The 24068-nt window shown below is 38.1% G+C and overlaps 1 protein-coding gene and 1 long non-coding RNA gene across 2 annotated transcripts in view; both read left to right on the top strand.

The window, feature by feature from the left end:
* LOC126298539 (uncharacterized) overlaps positions 1–24068 on the top strand; it is a 305895-nt gene that overhangs the window by 227843 nt on the left and 53984 nt on the right. The window lies entirely within an intron of this gene.
* On the top strand, positions 18089–21453 carry LOC126298542 (uncharacterized). Its single transcript, XR_007552619.1, has 3 exons — positions 18089–18220; positions 18299–18397; positions 21362–21453. It is a non-coding gene; the product is annotated as an uncharacterized LOC126298542 (long non-coding RNA).

Raw genomic sequence — 24068 nt, 5'->3', positions numbered from 1 at the left:
CAGCTACAGTTTAACACACACTATAGCTCCATAAATATCAAAGCTGCATACTTATACAGTAGTGACAGCAACTAAGACAGTGATGTCATTTGGACATTAACACCACTTGGTGCATGTAGCATAGCATTATTCTACAATATGTTAAATTAATTACTCCAAGATCTGAAATATTGTATCCAACTGTGTATTTCCACAGGTAACCTGATAATGGCAATCACGCCAAAATAGGACTATTGTAACAAAAAAATATAATTGAACACAGAAGAATTATGTTGTCATAGCAATCAGTTTAATAAGCCATAGCTGCAAAATACTAACACGAATTCTTTACAGACAAATGGAAAAACTAGTGGAAGCCGACCTCAGGGAAGATCAGTTTGGATTCCTTGGAAATGTTGGAACATGTTAGCTAATACTGGCCCTACGACTTATGTTATAATAAAAATTAAGGAAAGGCAAACCTATGTTTCTAGCATTTGTAGACTTAGATAAAGCATTTGACAATATTGACTGGAATACTCTCTTTCATATTCTAAAGGTGGCAGGGGTAAAATACTGGGAGTGAAAGGCTATTTACAATTTGTACAGAAACCAGATGGCAGTTATAAGAGTCAAGGGGCATGAAAGGGAATTAGTGGTTGGGAAGGGAGTGAGACAGGGTTGTAGTCTCTCCCCGATGGTATTCAATCTGTATATTGAGCAAGCAGTAAAGGAAACAAAAGAAAAATTCGGAGTAGGTATTAAAATCCATGGAGAAGAAATAAACTTTGAGGTTCGCCAATGACAGTGTAATTCTGTCAGAGACAGCAAAGGTCTTGGAAGAGCAGTTGAATGGAATGGACAGTGTGGTGCTACAGAAGAATGCTAAAGATTACATAACTAATGAGGAAGTATTGACTAGGATTGGGGAGAAGAGAAGTTTGTGGCACAACTTGACCAGAAGGGATCGGTTAGTAGGACATGTTCTGAGGCATCAAGGGATCACCAATTTAGTATTGGAGGGCAGTGTAGAGGGTAAAAATCGTAGAGGGAGACCAAGAGATGAATACACTAAGCAGATTCAGAAGGATGTAGGTTGCAGTAGGTACTGGGAGATGAAGAAGCTTGCACAGGATAGAGTAGCATGGAGAGCTGCATCAAACCAGTCTCGGGACTGAAGACCACAACAACAACAACAACAGATAATATATAAGGTCCATACAAATATCACTAGTTGGAAGGTGAACAGGATGCAATAAGACAACACCTGCCCAAGTGTTCAACAGCCAGTAGATCACAGAAAACAGTCAGCCTTAAAAAGCAATCGAAAATTATTTTTATTTATTGGTACAGTTTGACTGCATTTGGTAATAATGTTGCCATAGCTCATGTTTCTTTATGGTGCCAGGTTTGGCATTAAATACAGAATTTTTGCAGTACTTCTACCTCCTTGACTCAAGATATTGCTGGTGAGGCAGGTTGTTTATCTGAGAGTGGCAAGGAGGAAGTATTGGTCAGTTATGGAGTGGTGGGCAGGAAGTGCAGGTTTTTTGTGCTCCAGAGTTGCAGACATGGTCCAAAGCTTGTCAGGTGGGTGATATTAGAGCTGTGGGTTGCCTGTGTATGTTGTGGCTGCTACTAGTCCAGCAGGTCATAAGAAAGAAGAGCGTGAATGTAAACAATGTGGAAATAGCCATGCTATTCCTGTTGCTACGTGTTAAAAGCACTATATGTGCACATTCTGTGAGGAATAGTAGTGAGCTACAGTGACTTCAATGGAGAGCATTTGGGCTGTTTGTAGTGCTATCATTCATTGCTGTGGGTGGTATTTATTTGCTAAGTAGTTTTGGAAGTCAAGTGAACTCATGTTACTTGATTGTTTTGTAATGTGTGTGAAGCTGTACCCTATTTTTATCATAACTAGAAGAATGATTACACTTACCATTTTTGTTTATTAATAATAGTCTGTTCAAGATTACTTTTAATTTTACCTTTGAGTTTGAAGTTGTCATGTACTAAAGATTTACCCCATGTGGAAAGAAGTGTAATATGACACAATTCAAAATTAACAGAGAAGCTATATCTAGCATATGATTCACTGTTTGAAAGTTACTCACTATTCTTAGGCTGATACCATTGTGACTAGTGATTATAATCTTGGTTTTAATTTCTTGCACAGCCTTATCTGTTTCAGAAAATTAGTTACAGCTATGTGATTCCATATTTTGTACCGAATCATAGAGAAATGTAGTATCACTGACATCGAGTCTGTAAAAACTAACTGTCTCACTAAAGTATTCCTAGTTAAGATATCTGTGTCGGACATTGAATTTAACTAGATTTATTTATTTCTAGTTAGCCAGATGCTCTTTCATAGTAGTGATTTATTGTGCATCTTTTTAATCAAGTTAAAGTATTCTCTCTCAATATAACCCAGAGCTAAAAATATCTTTTTACTTGGAAGTCACGTTTTTGCTTAGTGGGACTGAGTCCATGAAACTGGTTGTGATACAGAAATTTATGTCAATATTAAATTTTAGAAATATTTTAATAAATTCTTTGTTAAAGATGTAACCCTAAGCTCAGTCCACCCATTATCCTAATGGTCCAGTTATACTGATACATTCTGATAGTGGAGCATGGTTAGAATTAATTGAGTGAGGAAAGTGGCAAGAGGAAGGGGGGGGGGGGGGGAGGCATGGGAGTGAAATAAGTTTTTATTGATAAAACTACTTGTATTTTTCAGAATGCCCAGAGATGTAAAGGGTTCAGCTTGTCTGAGATGCAATGGGCTAGTTTATGAGTTGCATAGATGTCGGTTAGAACCCAAGGGAATGATGTAGGAGCTGACTGAGTGAGTGAACCAGCATTATAATTTACCAGTGACACAAAACAACAAAGCCCATTGAGGTAAGTTTGGCAGTCACACATTGGTAGAGATCAGTTACCTTACCCAGGATTTGAGTAGTTAGACATTTAGACATATATGTAGATCACAGGCACGATTTGATTATTATCAGGATAGAATGAATGACTTGCTTGGTGTAGAGAAGCAACAGGCTCCAGAGTTATTGCGATATAATAATACTATTTGGGAGTGGTTTGAGAACTGTGATGATACAGTAAATGATTGACACACAAAAAGTAATTTGAGGCTACATAGTAATGAGAGGGGGCAAATGATTCTGGATACTATGTTTGCTGAGTTACAGAAGGCCTTGAAGGACATGTTGAATCTGTGTGCCAGTATGCTGGTACATTCAATGGATCACGTAGTCAAATTCCTATATTTCATGATAGAGTTTCAATGAAGAGCTCGTGCCCTGGATTTATCTGATTTATATGTCTTGAAGATAATGGTGGCAATGGTAAAAACAAGCTCCATTGGGAAATGTTGGGGGCTGTTCAACAAAAGGGAACTTGGGAATTATTTAGAAGTAGAATAACTAGGTTTGTTCTAGATCAAGAGCTACGGGAAGTGATTCATTATCAGTGTGGGGGGCAGCAATGCCTCATGGAACCATTAGTAGATTATGTAGCCTGGCTTAAAATGAGTGTAAGATTTAAATTAAATGCAAGGATAAGTAGTCCACCCACCTCTTGGATGGTATGAATGTCAACACTACGCAAAGAGCTATTTTTGTCATGTACCTACAACAGTCACCTAGCTTGATAAATTAATATGGGAAATTCAGTCAAGGGAGTATCCTGATAATTGTAGGGGAAACTGCGCTGTGGATAATTTAGTCAGCAAAAGTAAGCAGACAAAAGTGATGCTTCAGAGAGAGTCACATCATGGAAATGAAGGGAAATGAGGCCAAATGGATAAAGGAATTTTAAATCTGGAAGTGTTGGAACACAAACAAAGCAGGTTACATTGAGAGGGGTTCTATGGAAAAAGAATAAAAATGAAAGTTATGACAATTATTGCACCAAGGGCAGGCTAAACAAATAGTGCCATTAAGCATAGGTCTGGCAGGCATTTACTGTTTGTTTGTGCTGCATTGAATAGTGAACTTAGTTTTATGTTGTTGGATTTAGGTAGTATTATTTCAGCCATTAATTATGAATGGTTTCTGAAGTACCAGGGAATTTGTAAATGGGGAAGACTGGTGATGGGAAAGGGGCACCACATGATTGTAGACAAATGTAGGTGAATGGTGAAGAGAAGTGTGTTAGTTGAAGTGATGGTGGGGGACTTATCATAAGATGACTGTAATGGAAAATTTTGCCACTGATTATAGTCTTGGTGCTGATTTTATTGATAAGGTAGGTTGGACCACAATTAATGCTGACAGGTACTGTGAGACTCTGAAAAAATTCAAATTGGCAATTTGGAACTGGAGAAGAGGAATGTTGAGCAAAGGCAAACACATTCTGCATGAAAATGCTTGCCCACAAATCACTCGGCAAACCTTTTCTCTCCTGCAACAGTTTCAATAGAACATAATCACCCACTCACCCTATAGTCCTGACTTGGCGCCCAGTGACTATCACCTGTTCCCTAGGTTAAAAGAACGTTTGGCCGGAGAGCGATTCAACTTTCTGAACAGCATGGTGGTGAGCTGGTATGACATGAGCATACAAAAACTGCCACAGCATCTACAAAATTGCATCAACAGAAATGGTGATTATGTCAAAAAATAACTAAATGTTCAAGCTGTAAACTGATGTAAATCACTGTAGAAATAAACAGGTCTATGTACTTATGAAAAAAATAGGAGACCTTACTTTTGGGGTTACCCTCATACTTGGAACAACATACATTTCTATTAGAAACAAATAACAAAGCCCTCAACTGTGTGTTGGCTAGGCCACAGAAGACTGGGTGCATTGCTAGATGGGTGACCAGAATCATGGTTTTCAAATTTGATGTGTGTCATATAAGGGGTTCTCAAAATCTTTTGGCAGATGAGTTAAGCTGCATATTTGAACAGAATGATGATTGTCAAATGAAGGAGCCAGTAAGAGGGGAACAGGATCACATGATCAGTGCCACTTCAATCCTTCCGGATTCCTAGTTTCTTTCAGGATACTAAGGAGTTCCAAGATTGTGTCCCACACATTTGTGATCTTTAGCAAAGGATACACAATGGTGAAACGATACAACCATACATATTATGACATAGGGTGGTGTGTAGCAAATTTTGTGGTCAAGGCCATCCAGAAATAGCTCCTCCTGATGAACAGGTCCCATTATAATTCGAGTATTACCATGGGTCACAAGCAGGTGGCCACTTGGGGTGTACAAGACATGGGAGAAAAGTAGACACCTGAAGTTTTTGACATTAGCAAACTCAAATGAGCTGGTAGTATAGGATAGTTAGCATCTGCCGGCATTGTGGCCAAGCAGTTCTAGGCGTTTTAGTCCGGAACCATGCTGCTGCTACAGTTGCAGGTTCGAATCCTGCATCCGGCATGGATGTATGTGATGTCCTTAGGTTAGTTAGGTTTAAGCTGTTCCAAGTCTAGGGGACTGATGACCTCAGACGTTAATTCCCAGTGTGCTTAGAGCCATCTGAACCATTTGAACATAGGCTGGATATAGACAACTATTTTAAGTATACAAATATTGGGTCACTGAGGCATATTTACTACGGTAGGTGACCTCAAAAAGTCATTCGTCTGCCTGGTGGTGCAGTAACCAGCAGTATGTATCCATAACTTTGGATTTGTAGTGTCATTTGTCTTCATTGATACCTGTGCCCTAATGAGGAAACACTATACTATTTCCCTCTGTCCTCATTTGGTGCTGCATACCTGAAGTGAGCTGTCATTTGTGTGCTTCACTTCCACCTCAACTTTATACATAATCAAGCATTGTACCAAAGGTGGGATAGTGTGTTATGGGACAATGGCACACACTTGCAAATGTAAAAGGATTTTTTACTCTGTGTTGTCAAGTATAGGACTGGAACGTTTCATGCAGAATTAACGTGCAGTCATGCACTGGCCTTTGGTGCTGCAGGAACTATTGTTCGAAGATGGTGTTTGTATGCAGAACATTATCCAAACTGATGAATACCAAATCGGAGAACATTTGCTACTGTGGATCGTCATCTCCATCAGAGGGGCACCTCAGAGGGGGATTTCCATGCTTGAGGTCGACCACAGAATGTAAGCAGTCCTGGTTTTGAGGAACGAGTACTAAAGATATTTGACAACAATCCTTCAGATGGCATACTCCCTATTGCTAATTCTCTAAGTTGTGTTTCTAGCAGTCATATGTAAATTGAAGATGGAGAAGGGGAGAAAGGAAAGGAAAGGGAGGGAATCACTTTCAGCTGCATGAGGACATTATAAGGAATCAGCAGTGACAGGTGAAAATGCTTACCGTATCAGGATTCGAGCTCGGGATCTCATGCTTACATGGCAAGTGTATTAACCACCATACCATCTGGGACACAGTGTTATCTCAAACAGCACAGACTATCTCGGTTAGCCTCATGACCGTCTATACTCCCATTGAGAGCCACCTATCCGAAGTCCCTGTCCATTTCCCCAATGTTCACTCTGGTAGATTCCCACAGGACGTCTAATATATTTGTGTATCTGCACAAAATATGTTGGACCAATCCACAGCTAGGCCAATAAATTATATGAATATGTGGCGTCTGTTCTTTCAGTTATATAACTGATTGACCTAGCTGGGCATTGGTTCTTGGACAGACAATACCTCAGACGCTGAATTGGACATAATTGACCTGTTCACTAGCCTCTAAGATCCTGCAATCTCACACCACTTGGTTTATATCTTTGGGAAGGCTTGTGTGTATCAGACTCCTGTAAACACTGTGGAAGAACTCATAGGTTGAGTTGCTGTTGCTGCAGAAGATGTCCAAGATGAAGCCAATGAAACATTACCCAATGTCTGCCATTCAATGGTTTGACAGCTTGTGTTATGCTGTTAAGTCAATGGCCAACACTTTCATGTATTTACTGCAATAATCAGAATGTACAGGCAAAGTTAATGCACTTTGCCATTGTCTAGGAGCACTAAGTATGAGCCAGAGACCCCATGTTCATATCATATACTTAAAGTACTTGCCTGCATCCAACCTATCATTGCACAGAAATTCTGCATTATTGTGTGTGTGTGTGTGTGTGTGTGTGTGTGTGTGTGTGTGTGTGTGTGTGTGTTATATCCACTCATACACCTTCTCATTACATTAAAGACCTACAGCCCTCTATATTGCATTTTACTTTTACTATGTTTGTATAACGTCTTTTTTTTTATTTTTAACTATGTGTGCTTGGGGTCATGTGTTTCCTATATATCCCGTGCTTATGCCACAAATTTCGACTACTCCGTCAGCATAAACATAGATATTCTTTACTACTGGGACATATCCAGATGTATCTGGGTTTTTCAATATGTCTTTTTCCATATTTTTTCATTTCTTCCTTTCTTCCATAGTTTCCGCATTTCTCCATTTTTCGGATGTTTTTTCATATGTACCATTTTTCCATGTTTTGCACATTTTTGTTGTCTATATGTAAATGTACAAGGGTGTATATATGCTCTTTTTGTGTGCTGTGCCAAGTTTCTTTAGTATCGAACTATGATACAGATCCTCACCCAGACAAAGTGTTAACAAGGTGTAAGTCTTCCTGATGTCAACCCACACAATACCAAATACTGAAGGCAACTCTTACATACACCTTAAAAAACATACACATGGATTGCTATGGAGGTGGAGTGTGTTATCTTATGCACAGATGTTTACCTACTAATTGTTACCAAATGTCACTCCATGACCAAATGACAACATTTGGTTATACACTGAAGCGTCAAATAAACAGGTATAAGCATGTGTATTCAAATACAGAGATATGTAAACTGGAAGAAAACAGTGCTGTGGTCAACAATGCCTGTATAAGGCAAGAAGTGTGTGGCGCAGTTGTTAGGTCAGTTACTGCAGCTACAATGGAAGGTTATCAAGCTTTAAGTGAGTTTGAACATAGTGTTATAGTCAGTGCACGGGCAGTAGGAAACAGCATTTTCGAGGTAGCGATGAAGTGGGGATTTTCCCATACGACCATTTTACGAGTGTGCTGTGAATATCAAGAAGCCAGTAAAACATCACATCTCCAACATCGCTGCAGCCAGAAACAGATCCTACAATAATGGGACAAGCGACGACTGAAGAGAATAGTTCAACGTGACAGAAGCGCAACCCTTCCGCAAATTGCAGCAGATTTCAACTCTGGGCCATCAACAAGTGTCAGCGTGCTAACCATTCAATGAAACAACATCAATATGGGCTTTCGGAGCTGTAGGTCCACTCATGTAACCTTGGTGACTGCACGACACAAAGCTTTATGACTCGCCTGGGCCTGTCGGCACTGACATTGGACTGTTGATGACTGGAAACATTCTGCCTGTTCAGACGGGTCCCGTTTCAAATTGTATCGAGTGGACAGATGTGTACGGGTATGGAGACAACCTCATGCATGCCAGCAGCGGACCGTTCAAGCTGGTGGAGCCTCTGTAATGGTGTGGGGTATGTGCAGCTGGAATGATATGGGACCCCTGACATGTATAGACACGACTCTGACAGGTGACTGGTATGTAAGCATCCTATCTGATTACCTGCGTCCATTCATGTCCACTGTGCATTCCGGCGGACTTGAGCAATTCCAGCACGACAGTGCTACACCCTCTACGTCCAGAATTGCTGCAGAGTGGCTCCACAAACACTCTTATGAGCTTAAGCACTTCCACTGGCCACCAACCTCCCTGGACATGAACATTATTCAGCATATCTGGGATGCCTTGTAATGTGCTGTTCAGAAGAAACCTGCACCCATCATACTCTTACGGATTTATGGATAGCCCTGCAGGATTCTTGGTGTCAGTTCCTCCAGCACTACTTCAGACAATATTCGAGTCCATACCCTGTTGTGTTGCGGCACTTCTGTGTGCTCGCAGTGGCCCTACACTATATTAGGCATGTGTACTAGTTTCTTTGGCTCTTCACTGTACTTTCTTAAATGTTATTAAAACACAACTAATCCTACTAGTACCTTCAACGCTTAATATATTGATTGTTAATTGCTAAGGAACAGAGACTCTATTGGACAGGAATAATCACAGGCAATGATGGACTACATGGAACACAGTACATACATAATAGAGGTGGAGTGGTGTACTTATAAATAAAAATGCTACAGGTTTTGCCATGTGGGAAAGCAGGACAGCCGATACAAATAATGTTCATGTTGGACGCAGATCAGACTGTCAACACAGAAATTGATATCGGACTTTCACTGAGGAAATGCCTTTCTTGGGCACTAATGCACAGTTTATATTTATTATTCATTCTGGCCACCTAACTGTTGAAGATTCCTTGGTGATTGTTCCATTCCTCTCATAAGGTTGTTACCGGTGCTTGAAGGGTTAGGGGAGGGTTTTTGGTGAGAAACATGTCTGCCAAACATCACAAGCATGCTCTGTAGGATTTAGGTGCGGGAAGGACACAGGTTGTTCCATATGTTCAATATCTTGACTTTCTATTGTGTCTGACACTGCAGTAGTCCTGTGTCGGCATACATTGTCGTCCATAAAGAGAGTCAGGGCGTACTGCGCCCTGAAACAAACCAATGTGATCCAGAATAATTTTCATGAAATACTGCTGTGTTGTAACGGTACATCACCCCAGAATATGCAGTTGTGTTCGGCCATTATGCATAATGCTTGCCCACACTATAATGCCTAGGCCATACCGACGACATTCTGGGTGTTCTGTGGTGTGTAACGTCTTCGCATTTCTCCACACTAGCTGGTGGCCAGAATCACTTTGCTGCAGTAAAGTGGGATTCAATGAAGAACATCACTCTGGGCCATTGTTTCTGACCACATCCAATATGCTCCTTACACCTTCGAATTCTCTCTTGACAATGACGGGATTGGTATAGGATACATTTATCTTTCTTCCAAGCATAAAAACCAGCCTGATTTAAATGCTATTAAATGGTTCTGACAGAGACACATTTACCAGTAGTAGTTGCAAGGTCTGCAGCAATCCACCTAGGAACGAGATGTTTGTACCTAATTGACATTAGGGCTACATCCCTCTTGCGGTGTGGTGGTTCATCTGTGACCACTGGCATGCTTTCACATACCATTTCCACCTTCAGCAGCCTTTTCTAATCGTGAGGTAACACAGAAGGTCACACCAATTACTGTGATCACAGTAGTGATATCAAATTGCTCGTACAAGTTCGTAAGTACACAAATGATTTCGTGCAGAAATGTCGCCGTTCCACACAGTATATCATACTAATTCGTTTCACAACAGCTTTCTTCGAGCACCATACTGCATGAACTGTCGAATGCATATAGAGCTTTCAAGCACTGGATTCACTGAACTTAATATGTCCTACATTCTACACCTCCTTTTACTATAATTGGCTGGGTCATTGGTAGCAATCGTCAGTTGTTGGCAGTTGTTCCTCAGTAAGTGTCAGTTTTTCCTTAGCAGCTATCAAGCAGTGTATATGCTCTAAAGATACAAGGTGCAAATATTATTCGGAATACAGATCATCTCTAGGTATCAAAGCTAAGATTGAGGATTTATGTATGTAACAGATGGGTATAACAGTGTTCAATGGAATGACTTTATCCTGCTATAAACACACTCTTAACTCAGTTACACTGTTTTCTAATGTGTCAGTTTTCTCACTAGGGCATCCATCTGTTACATACATAAAGTACATTTTGGGTCTAAGCTTTGATAGCTGGAGTCGATCCATTGTTCAATCATTAATTCTATCTTGTATTGCTGCTTTTCTTCCTTTTCCAGAGTTACACTTCCAGCATATTTGCTTTGAAAATTTCGACTCTGTTATGCAGAATATGTAATATAGGAGCAGAAATACATTCTATTAAATTTCTATTAACTGTACTTATCTAATTCCTTGTGGCTTCATGCCTAAGGAATGCTTCTGTTGATGCTTCCCTGAAATTAAATGTTTTTTCTTTGATATGAACAAGGCATTTTAATATAACATTCAACAACTAAAATTTAGAAATTGTGATTTGTATAAAGTGTCAGTTTTTTTACATTCATGCATGTAGAAATAAAGTAAAAAAGCATTTAGTTTCTTAAATTGATAAAAATATTAGTACTAAGTAAAATGAGTGCCATTAATTTTATGGCTGTATTACTGTGAGAACATATCTTTCTTAGAAAAAAAATAACAAATAAGCTTAAAAAGAGTTTTGATGTGTACTCTGATCCAACTAAAAATCTTTTCACTACTAGTCCAGTGCTTTAATCTTACACCAATGTGTTACACAGACAACTTCATTTTGTTTAATCTTTTCACAGTACACACTAACTGTAATGCCAACTTAGACTGCAGATGTGGCTGATCTGCTGAACTGCATAAGAAAGAGAAACATGAAAAACGTAAATGTATTCAGCATAGCGAGTGGTGACAACTCTGTGTTGCATAGCTGCATAACATTACTATGCAAATTACATTTCCTCCACATAGTTTTCTTGATTTTGAAACATCACAATAACTATGACCAGTGAAGCCAAGATATGTCTTGGAATAGTAACATGTAACACAAGGAATCAAATTTTGAAACAATTTATTTATGATTACTTAACAAAGATTGAGAATCTGACACTCTTCTTTTCAGTATTTTCGTGCAGAAAGCTAAAGTTTACAAAAGTACTAACTTCGGCAGTAGATACAGCTTAAATTTATTTGAATAAAAATATTTTTATAGTTGCACAACAGATGCAAAAATCACTACATTTCTGTGGCTCCCTTGTCTCCCCTTCCTTTCCCTCCCATCTTTGTGGCCTACCTCCGGGCCCTCTCCCAAACCCTGTGCACCACATCATATGGCTAAGCTCTGCAGCCCAGACATCAGTGTGAGCATGTTGATCCCAACAAGCAGCTGTGATTGGCTGACACCAGCCCCTGCCACTCGAGTCACTGAAATGTCAATCACAAAGTAATGTTAATCCATGTATTACACTGTTGTTCCTCTCTAAAATATTAGAAGACTGAGACCTTTCCCCAAGTTGCCATCATACTTTCTGGTGATGATCATCCTGAATTAGTGCGGAACAGTAATTCATCACTAATCAAAATGTAGTGCTATTCATCAGCAGTCATGGCTGGTCATGGCACCACTCTAAATGTAGCCATTTGCATTGTGGTGTTAATGACAACTTACAGAAAGGATGGTAATTCCCTATTATGGCTGTTGATACTCTCTGGCCAATGGTGTGGGATGATGCAGAATGTTGCACTGAGTTCTTCTCAGATGGCAGGTACAGATGTGAAGTTGTTACATAATGTCTGCTAGTGACTGGGTATGTGCGGATGGATATGTGTGTGTGTGCAAGTGTATACCTGTCCTTTTTTCCTTCTAAGGTAAGTCTTTGTGCTCCCAGGATTGGAATGACTCCTTACCCTCTCCCTTAAAACCCACATCCTTTCGTGTTTCCCTCTCCTTCCCTCTTTCCTCATGAAGCAACCGTTGGTTGCGAAAGCTTGAATTTTGTGTGTATGTTTGTGTATCTATCAACATGCCAGCACTTTCGTGTGGTAAGTCACATCATCTTTGTTTTTAGATATATTTTTCCCACGTGGAATGTTTCCCTCTATTATATTCAATATATCTTCTGTTACCTAAGGATTTCTACTAGCTCTCTTTTTACTTACTGGATCCTTTGATGCCTTCACTATTTCATCTATCAAAGCTATCCATTCTTCTTCTGCTGTATTTCTTTCCCTTGTTCTGTCAATCATTACCTGATGCTCTCTCTGAAACTCTCTACAACCTCTGGTTCTTTCAGTTTATCCAGGTCCCATATCCTTAAATTCCTACCTCTTTGCAGTTTTTTCAGTTTTAATTTACAGTTCATAACCAATAAACTGTGGTCAGAATCCACATCTGCCCCATGGAAATGTCATACTATTTAAATCCTGGTTCCTAAATCTCTGTGTTATCAGTATATAATCTATCTGAAACCTTCCAGTGCCTCATGGCCTATGTCACATATACAACTTTCTGTTATGTCTCTAACCAAGTGACAGCTATGATTAAGTAATGCCCTGTGCAAAATTCTACCAGGTGGCTTCCTCTTTCATTCCTTACTGCCAGTCCATATTAACCTACAATTTTGCCTTCTCTTCCTTTTCCTACTATCGAATTCCAGCGCCCTATGACTATTAAATTTTCATCTCCCTTCACTATCTGAATAATTTCTCTTATCAGATCATACAGTTCTTCAATCTCTTCATCATCTGTGGAGCTAGCTTGTATATAAACTTTTACTACTGTGGTAGGCATGGGCTTCATGTCTATCTTGGCAACAATAATGCATTCACTATATCATTTGTAGCATCTTACCTGCACTCCTATTTCCTTATTCATTATTAAACCTACTCCTGCATTACCCCTATTTGATTTTGTGTTTATAACCCTGTATTCACCTGACCAGAAGTCTTGTTCCTCCTGCCACCAAACTTCACTAATTCCCATTAAGTCCAACTTTAACCTATCCATTCCCCTTTTTAAATTTTCTAACCTGCCTGTCCAATTAAGGGATCTGACATTCCACACACTGGTCCATAGAAGATCCTTATTATGTGGAGAAAGGTCATCCACATAATGACAAGGCAAAAGAGGCGTACCACCTGTAGACCAAAATTCAAATAACTGAACATCCTATCAGTTCTGATTGCTTACTGCTGAATTGTTACATAATGATACCCTGATCTGAATTACTTGTAGTGAGATTCTTCCTCTCCAGCACATACAGAGCCCTTTTCTCACCAATTTTCGGAGGGGGGAGGGGAGAGGTGTTGGTGGGGAGAGGTGAGGGATTTCCCAGAGGATTAGGTGTAATTAATTTATCGGTTTAATTACTTAGTCAATTAATTTGATATCTAAGGTATGCTTGTATCGGCATGGGGTTTTTCCTGTAGGCGTGTGGAAGAGGAAGTGGGGTGAGGGGGTGGGGGTTCTGAAAAGGTCAAATTATCCCCAATGATCATAAACCAATCAACAGAACAATAGGTTGAATAGAGGTGTCATAATTCAACCAAGTTTTCCCCTGAATGTATGCAACCAACACTAACAAAAAGCCTCAGCAAAGGCTTTGCCCCTTTACTTTTGTCGCCCATATGCTGCAATTCTGTGTACTGATGTGTCCTTGGAGATGGAAATACGCTTCATCTGTCTGTCCAATATTCCATGGCTATTCATTATCCATTTCCATGTGAGCAAGAAATTCTAGAGCAAACATTTGTCTGATTGGCAGGTCAGCATGAAGCAGCTCTTGAAACTAGGTAATTTTGTATGGATAGCAACACAGGATGTTATATAGAATTGTATGAACTGTGCTCACAGTTATTTCCAAAAGTTCAAGCAACTCCTGGTGCACTGCATGTATGTGCAGCTCCACTCAACCCCCAACCCCCTACCCAAATGCTGTGGCCATGTCTTCTAATGATGTCTAATCATTTTTTTCCTCATTCTGAGACATTGCACTTGAAAAGAAACCTGTCTTTTCGAACTTCATTATCATTTTCTCCAGACCCTTTGCAGACATTGGTCCAACGCCTTTTTTCATAGTCACCAGCAGCACTCAATCCTGCATTGATACAGTCAACGTGAAGCACCTCAGACACAAGCACAGGAACAGCCATGTATTTTGCATCTTTTATTTAGCGTATTCTGCCGCTTACAGTGCCATATAGTGGTGCTCCAAATCTGTTAACAACTGTCTGCAAATAACATTCAGAGTTGGTTGGATTCAGAACCGGTTTATCGGTAGTGAGAGCACTTGAAAACATTGTTTTCATTTTTATTTTTATCGTCGGAATCCAGGTTGTCCGAAAACATACTGGGTGTGGATTTCAAGAAGGCACTTTACTCTGTCAGACACATAATTCTGCTACAAAATCTACTGCTATGGTTTTAGAGACTCAGAGATGTCTTTAATGAGATCATACCTAAGTGAGAGAAACAAATTTTGCAGTCTAACAATATCAGATCAAATATTTCGAAGGCACATGGTTTGTGCCGGCTGGTTCTGTATTTCGACATTTACTCTTCGAATTGTATATAGATGATTTTCCTAAAAGTTATAATTCGCATGTCCACACTCTATGGAGATTATAGATTACAGTACAGGTATGCCAGCTGTGCAAATCGTAGGAAAACTGAAGTATCATAGTAGGTATCGTCTCAGAGTGCTATTTTGAAGTCATTGAACTGTGTGTTAAAACTTAAATATTTTTTAAATTGATCTGTTACTGATGATAACAATGACTTTGCTCCTGCTAAATTTCTTGGTATTCGTCTCTCTAAAACCGTAAAGATGAAGCCTGCTATTCCTATCATGAACTACAGTAAAGTTAAAAATATTCATTATTTGTTAATTTGACGAGATTCAGTACATCCTCTGTACTGAAAATTAGTTTTGCTTCCGCATGTTGAGAGAATGTCTTTCGATTAAAAATATTTATTACGTTTGGATCTTAGTGAAATAAATTTATTCACACAGATTAATTGTGCACAAAGATAAGGCAGTTTTATTTCACATAATCTATTCATGATCTACCGTTACATTTCGTGGCAAATCGGAAAATTTCAACAATGGGACTAGAAGCTGTTGCAATGTAGTACCTAAAAATATACGCCAACTGCTTTTCCGTCTTAGCTTGGATCCTAGTAATTGATCCCTTCGCCCTTCCCTAATACCAAACGTTTATGCATGTTCGGACAACTTGGACACACTCCCTTTATCCTTACACCAATATATTATAATGAAGTATGTTCTTGTTGCTGTTACGGTTGATCCACACGGTAGCTCCCGAGCTATCGTATTGTTAAGTTATGTGCATGGGCTTTAAGATAGGATGCTTCCGATATATCATGTATCTTGTTTGGTGATGAAGCCACATTTATGAATCATGACCAGGTAAACCGCTGAAACATCCACTGTTGGTCTGCTGACAATCCACGTTGGCTTCGTCCGGTGGAACGTCAGCGTCCATGGAGTGTAGGCTTGTGGTGTGGGATAGTGAACCATTAGACCTCTCTTCATAGACACCACAGTGAACGTGCAGAAGTATTGCAGCCTCCCAACAGACTTTCTTCCACGAATGCTATAAAACGTTCCTCTGCAGACTAGTTGCTACCTGTGGTACAAATATGATGGCTATCCAGCCGATACTGCACGAAATGCTACAGCATTTCTTCTCGAATTGTTTACAAGTCATTGGACTGGATGCAGCACACCTGTATCTTGGTCGACCCATTCCCCGGATATAACGCCTGTAGACTTTTTCTATGGCGAAAGCTGGAAAATGCTGTCTTCAATGACATACCAATTACACATGATGATATGCAAGACGTGTTACTGCAACCTACTTGAACATCTTCACTGAAATGCTAGCAGCAGACGTTCCATAGCCAGACTCTAAACACGTATTGTTGTTGCCGGTAGTCATTTTGAACACAATCTATCACGATCAGTTGTCTCGTTGCTGGTCAGAATCCACATAACTTGTGTATGCACTTGTGTGCTACCATACATATTGCACAAGTGTCAATGTGGGAACTTTTCAAAATGGGATATCTCGTAAACGACTCGCACTAAATCCTAAAACACAAACCACTGACAATCTGATTTACCCTACTTTTAGTTACTTAATAGTAGGAGGCATTGTTCCATTTCAAAAAGGGTATGTTTGCACAAAAAATACAATTTCTAATTATTATTACAATTTATTGATTGGCTTACCATGCGAGTCATGATTCCCAATCCATTCTGTGAAAACCACACATGAATAGCACTTTCCATATCAGCAATATCGGCGGTGCTACGCTATTCACCCTGTATATCGAACTTGCGACTCGATGACTTATCACACTACTCTGGTGGCGCGAATGATAATAAATGATTTTGCTTTGGCAAGGTAACATAGTTTATCATGTGAATAGCAATGTGTGAAAGCGTTGCACTTTCGACTACCGATCGTCTCACATGGTCAATCTAATGCTTCAGTTATGTATCCAGAAGATCATCATTTGAGTTTCTTGTTGGATAACAGATCATACGCTACAAGTGACAGCTTCTGATAAGCAACCGTCCACGAACACCTTGTACGACTACTACGATTTCTACCGAGAAGTCTGTTACGTCCTAATCACGAACTAGAGTGTTTTCCAGACGGTGGACAAAACAAGGTTGTCGAAACAGACGAATCACATATAGCTACTAGGAAATACCACAGGCCGATCGTTGAAAAATGATGCTGAAACTGTTTTGGGATTTGGCCTCGTTTAAAGAAAATCGCTGAAATGCTTTATAAGTCGAATTCATTCAAGGAGGAAGAGAACATTAGTCTCTGATACAGCACTTTAAACTGCCGGGCACGAAAGCGATAACAGAAAGCTTTAATTCATACAACACCATAAAGAAAGAAGGATTTCAACATGAATTTTTGAATCATTGTGTTGAATTTGAGTCATACGACGATCCGTCTGTTCACACACATCACATCGAACGCTTGTGGAAATCTGTGAAATCGTCGATAAAAAGAAACAGGAATCCTGTATTTCCACAACTTGAGATTGCGGGGAAATTTGTATCCTCTTGTTACTCTCCAAATATTTCTGACTGACATGGCGAGAGTGTACCCGAAAAGGAATACTGCGTGAAGAAGACGTGGCTTACGAGTAATGTAAGTAAAGTTACTGCTTTCATTTGTAATTAATTGCAACTTAGTAAAAGTTCGGCTTTTGCCGTTGCTCTAGTGAAGGCTGTAAAATGTATCCATAACTCGCACCAACAGAGTCACGTGGTCAATATTGAGTTGCACGTTCGATATATATCGTTACGGATCCGTGCGTTCGATAGGCAGTAATTGTTGAGAATTACCATGGGACACAACTGGGAACAATGACTCAAATGAGGTGTACAATTCACAGCTATTTTACATTTGCGTAAGGTACATTCTTTTCAACGCAGGATAAACGACTTTGACTTCTTACCAGATTCCAGAGATTATACAATTTATGCAATGTAATCGCAGATGACTGCTAGAACGATCTTTGGCGCAACAGTTGAAGCACTGCCTGTTATTTTTCTAACATACGGCTATAGAGGTGAGATTGGCGAACAAATTAAAGCATTGACCTAAAGCCAAAAGAAGGAGCTTATTGCATCTCATTATGGCGTCAAACTACGATGATTCGGTAAGAAACATGTACACTATAACTTTTAAGTGTAGCTGTTTCAGTTTTTGGAGTTGATAATTGTCTCGTTTGTTGCAGACTGATCGCTTCATGCGGGAGTACGCTAAAATACGAGACAAATGCTTACGCGAGTGCATTCCCGCCACCAGATTGTATTCGGAGCTAAGACCCATAGAGGTAGGTACAAATAATGTATTTGGTAAGTTTTTTATGCATAAAAAGTTCTTAGTTTCAACATTTTTTTCGATTTGCGTAATCAGTGATAAGATTGAAAGCAACATCATTATTTCTGCTGTCACAAACAGACATACTGCAGCACTGTTTTTATATGTACCAACGTTTGTCAACTGAATACGTTACTTAGTCACTTTAGTAATACCCACTGTGAGTTTTAATGGTTAATTATATACAACATATTCGGAACTGTTAAATGCATTAACATCAAGACAAAAAGGACTAGATAATTTCTAGCAATAAACGGAAGAGATCGAGAAATTAGTTTTATATCATAAAGCTCCTACTGAAAGTAATCTGATTTGGTGAAATGGCTAATCAAACGAAAAAATTATCTAATTCATAACCTTTCAAATAGGCATAATTCAGCAATTTGAGTTTGTGCTTGTATACCACCAGATAAAACAATTCAGGTATGGTAAATAATTATCTTTGCTTTTGATCGTTTTCGGTATTTCCTGTGTTAACAACACAGGATAAACGCTTCCAGTACCAGTAACGGAATCATTCTGTGTTATTTCTCTGTTTTCATGTATGAACACCGATCTTGCACTTCTCTTCACACAGGCATTCTGTACTACTTAGTTTTTTTCATGTATGAACAGCGATCTTACACTTCTGTTTTTGGAAAACATTTACAAACAAACGTCTGTCAAGAATCTCAAAATCTCATGTGGTTGGGAGAAATTGTTGTTATTACACTGGATATGTAGGAATTCAGCATACAGTATCACTGGCTGCGAGAGAAAATGAAGATAAATAGTTTCCTTAATGAGAAATCACATTTATAAAATGTGCAAACACATATTTACTTAAATATATTCAATGTTTATTACCTTCACCCAGCGGTTGGTTTCTTGGGAACACTGAGGTTTTTCATTCTCACAATGAATAATACCTGAGATCCCATTTGTGCAGCTTACATATAGTTAATGTATTCGTGACACCATAGATAGCAGTTGCTTGATTTAGTTGTGATGGAATGTGAGGAATATACTTAGATATTCTCAATTAAATAGTTAATTCATCTCTTGGTAAAGGAATTTTTCACTTAAGTCTTAAAGGATGCCAAAGTTACAGGTCTATATCCCAACTAAACACATTTCAAAAAATATCTGAGAAATAGTTTTATTAGAACTGAAACACTTTATTGATAAATTTTATTTAATGTCAAATTTCCAGCATGATTTCATAAAACTAAAATAGAAGAACAGAGAAATACATGAAATCTCAGCACGACAATAAATTTTTACCATATAATAATTGGCAAACGATTCTGTTTTGGTCTGTCAATAGGGTGGTGGTTCTTCTGGAATACCTGGAGTTATTGGGGGATTACATTTTATCTGGAAAAATCAGGGAAGCCTCAGGGATTTTCATTGATTTTTTTTACCTAGAACTGAAATTTAATTTTATTTTGTTTTATAAACCACAAATTTAATATATGTCACATTTCAAAGTGAGTTAATTATGTGCATATTATTCTACAGAAATTATATGTTTAAAAACTGCAGTCAAACTACTGCTTATGACTAGTGTATCTGAACTGTTTCCTTGAAATGGTCCCCTCTCCCCCTCAACATTATTTTATCAGGGACTTCTTAGAATGCCCTCTTGCTTCTCGTACCTAGAATTCTCAGGGAAATTATTTTTCAAGTTTTGAGTAGCCACTGTGTTCAAATGCTTTTATAACTGTGTTTCTTCAATTACTCCTAACTTAGTTTATGATGAAATAGTACACTGGTGAATGTCTGGAAGTCAGTTTACAACAGCCATAATATTTTGACAAGCAAACATATTGCTGTCATTTGGTCCACTGATGAACTGAGGGCCTAGAAGCTGGTTTAGGCCTTATATATATTTGGCCTGTGTGAGCTCTTAGGTAACCAGTTCATCAGTGCACCTGATGATGGGAAAGTGGTTGCTTGCGGTAGCATTATTATTTATGTATACATAAGAAACCTTTTAAACAGAGATCAATAAGCTGAAATATAAACTGAAGAAACGTATACTAACAGTCATTATTATGTTGTATACCTATCTGGAACAATGCTACTTCAGTACCGTATGCCACAGGATCAATCCTGGGTACCATGTTTGTTTGATTATACACTCAGGACATGAACATAGCGCTTGTTCCCCAGCATATTAAACTATTTACTTATTCTGGTAATTGACACTGTCAAAACTGGCTACAGCCAAAAAATAAGTACATAAATAAAATAAACCATGATTTTCATCACTGACTGAATGGTTCAGCGAGAAGAATGTCTTTTAAAATGTACAGAAATCAATTCACACCAGTTACTGTTATATCCTTTGTAATAATTCACAGGCCCCTCATGTAACCCCTTTAGTAATAAAAATATGTCTTTGATTAGACAAATTTAATATGCATTGTTTATTTTATCACTAAAATACAATGCATCACATAAAATACTGTTCATTTTTTGTAAATAAAACAGTTGCAACACGTGTAGAAACTGTAAAAGACGTAGTCACAAAGTTTACCATGATATTTATGAATTTTATACCTATCAGTTTCATGACCACTGTTACCCAGCAGGATACGTCAGTCTGTTGGGCTGCAGTAATAATGACTTACAGATTTATGGTGACATAGTAACAAAATTCAGTTTTATTATGTGTGTTTACTGATAGCCAAATTAGGTAGAAACTATCCATGGAACTGGGTATTTTTGTCAGAAGTCACCTACACACCATCCAACACGACCCTACACACCATCCAACACATCTGACTCTTGTAACACGTATTTTATAACATTGTATAATAAAGTTATCAACATATTATTACGCAATATGAGAGTGAGTGGTTACAATGGCTGTGTTGTGTTTGGAAACAAGTTTTTGACAAATCTGGTATTATTGGTTATATATGTTTTCCAGATTCGCTGTATAAAATACTTTGTGGTTAATGGCCTACGGGAAGCAGAGAAGGCAAAAATCAAAAAAATCGGGAGAATCAGAGAACAAATCTACATGGGGTGTGTCTTAATCACACTTCTGTTTGGAATAATGAGTAAACTGTATTCTCTGCAGTGTTTTTTAAAAAAAGTGTACTACTAAAATTTGTTCCCAGAATTTTTGTGATGTAATTATCCTTATGCATAGACGTTTTAGCATTCTCGTAGAGAAAAAAGAATTGTTCCTTCAAAATATAACACCTTGGAAAATGTAACAATTATCAATAAATGTTACTTGATACGAGCCTAAAGTTGAACAGTTTACATTCATCTTTAAATCTAAAACCACATGTTAGCATACCTTCAGAGATAAGGTATCAGGTATCAGTTATAGGAAATTCTGATACTAATTATGAATAATTAATATAAGTGTGATAACTTGAAAGCAAAAATTTAAGCTGTGTAGCACTGATTCCCAAAATACGAAAACATTTATAGCTAATAAAGAATGAATAAAATTTTAATTGTTTTCAGTTAGTTAGCATTTTGTGTATTTTGCAAGCACTGTGCCCTTATGAACACAAGACTCATACATTTTATAATGTAGAAATAATGTTTCATTTTTATATTTTTGTACAATTTTAGAATCCTCTTTATATCTTGGCCTTGACTCAGCCAGATAAATTAATCTCATGTTGTGATATGGTCTTTTACGTTTAGCTTCAATTCTTTGGCAAACAGTGAAAAACTGTGTCCTTGTATGAAAATGGATTGATTTCTTTATACAGTCTTTTTCAGTGTAATTAATATGAGCAAATGTTTTTAGGTGCAATGAATTTATCTGTGGAATACAGTTATTTAAAGTTTGCTCCTACAATGCTTTCAGTACACTCACATTTTACAGGCACAAGTTTAGTTTAGTGTTCATGTAGGTGGAAGTCAGGAGGTGGTGGCTGATTTGTGGTAAGGGACCAAACAGCAAGGTCATTGGTCTCATCAGATTAAGAATGGATGTGAAATATGGAAGGAAGTTGCTGTGCCTTTCCAAAGAAACCATCCTGGCCTTTGCATGAAGCAATTTAGGGAAAACATGCAAAAATCTAAACAAGGGTGGCCAGACACAGGTTTGAACTGTCATCCTCCTGAATGTGAGTCTAGTGAACTAACCATTGCACTACCTCACTTGGCCAGGTCAGGAGGAAGTACATATGAATAACTTGAAATTTGAACAATGCATACATAATAAATAAGTCAATATGTTCAACTATTTGAATACAGATGAGTACCTTTAAGAATCTTTAACCATTGACTGTAGAATGTATAATCAAGATGCCATTTTTCAATGTTTCTGCTCCAAGTCTTGGGTTGGAGGGTTTTACAAAATGCTGAAATACAGAAATATTTTGTTTTCAATTAAAGGTATTGCAATAAGTTAATCTGGACATTAACCAATGAAGTTATTTTGATTAAACAATAGCAATACATTCCTTGAATGGCTTTTATGCTAGGCTCTGTTTTTTACAGCTGATTTCTTGCTCTGTTCTTTTCTCTCCATTTGTTTTTAAAGACTGCCAAGAATTTTCTGGAGCCCAAGTTTTATATTTCAACTATGTCACCAAGAACCACACTATCATTCTAAAAATTCCATTATACAGTTCTGAACAAAGAACAACTAGGACCAGACACAGTAACATTGTATTATGAATGATCTGTATTCTGAGATTTGAATAATACCATTACATCAGTCAGTAGCAATATTTTGAGAATTGCAAAATTTAGGGAAGAGAAAAGAACTTGCGGGCTAGGCTCTACTGAAGCTGGTGTTAGAAAATTTCAAACGTAATGAAGTTAGGGCGAATATCAAATGAGCTACACACTTATCAGTAATAGCTGGTGATAAGTACTGGTGCTTACTTTTTCTTAAGAAACGCACCTGGAATGCTGGGTTGCCCAACAGTTGCAAAATAAAATGTTACATAGCTTCACATAAAAAAGAGTAATATTAATGAACATTTCATTAGATCTTTTGAAATAGTAAGTACAGTGTTACCACAAAAGTGACTTCTGAGTCACTTTTCAACAAAAACTTTTAGAGGTTAAGGGAGCTGTGAAGTTGTAAAAAACAACATTACTGCCACATCACTAGACAAATAAGGTCCTCATAGTTTTGAAAGAGAAACAGAGTTGTCATGTGTACAGCTTGCAGACTAGAGTGTTTATATAATAACAGATAACAGATCATCCTATGCCAAGATGTGTTTTTCCACAAAAATATAACGTTGGTTAGAGAAAAATAAGTTAAAGGAAAATCTTATGGTATTTTAATAAGTGACGGTTTTACACAAATTTTCTCTCAGAAGACACTAGCCATATAAGCTGCAAAAATTTTATGAACAGATAAAGACTTTGACCTAATGCTCAAATTTCCGACTAGAGTAACAAACCATAGTAATAGTTATCTTGACCAAGTTATAAGTAATAACAATTGCACAGTATCCTCAGAAAATTTAGGATTCTCAGACCACAATGCATTAATTATACAGGTCAATGTGCCGATGATCATACGCCAACACAAAAAAAATGGTGTACAGATAGGAAAGTTCAATAAAAACAGCTGGCAAATTCTATATGTGGCTCAAACTGTATGCAGCAAATATACACATTCCTAGAAATCTTCTGCTATTATGTGA

This window comes from Schistocerca gregaria, chromosome X (assembly GCF_023897955.1).
Source record: "Schistocerca gregaria isolate iqSchGreg1 chromosome X, iqSchGreg1.2, whole genome shotgun sequence".
Classification (NCBI taxonomy): Eukaryota; Metazoa; Arthropoda; class Insecta; order Orthoptera; family Acrididae; genus Schistocerca; species Schistocerca gregaria.
Note: the sequence above shows the minus strand (reverse complement) of the source record. Positions and strands in the feature narration are given on the sequence as shown.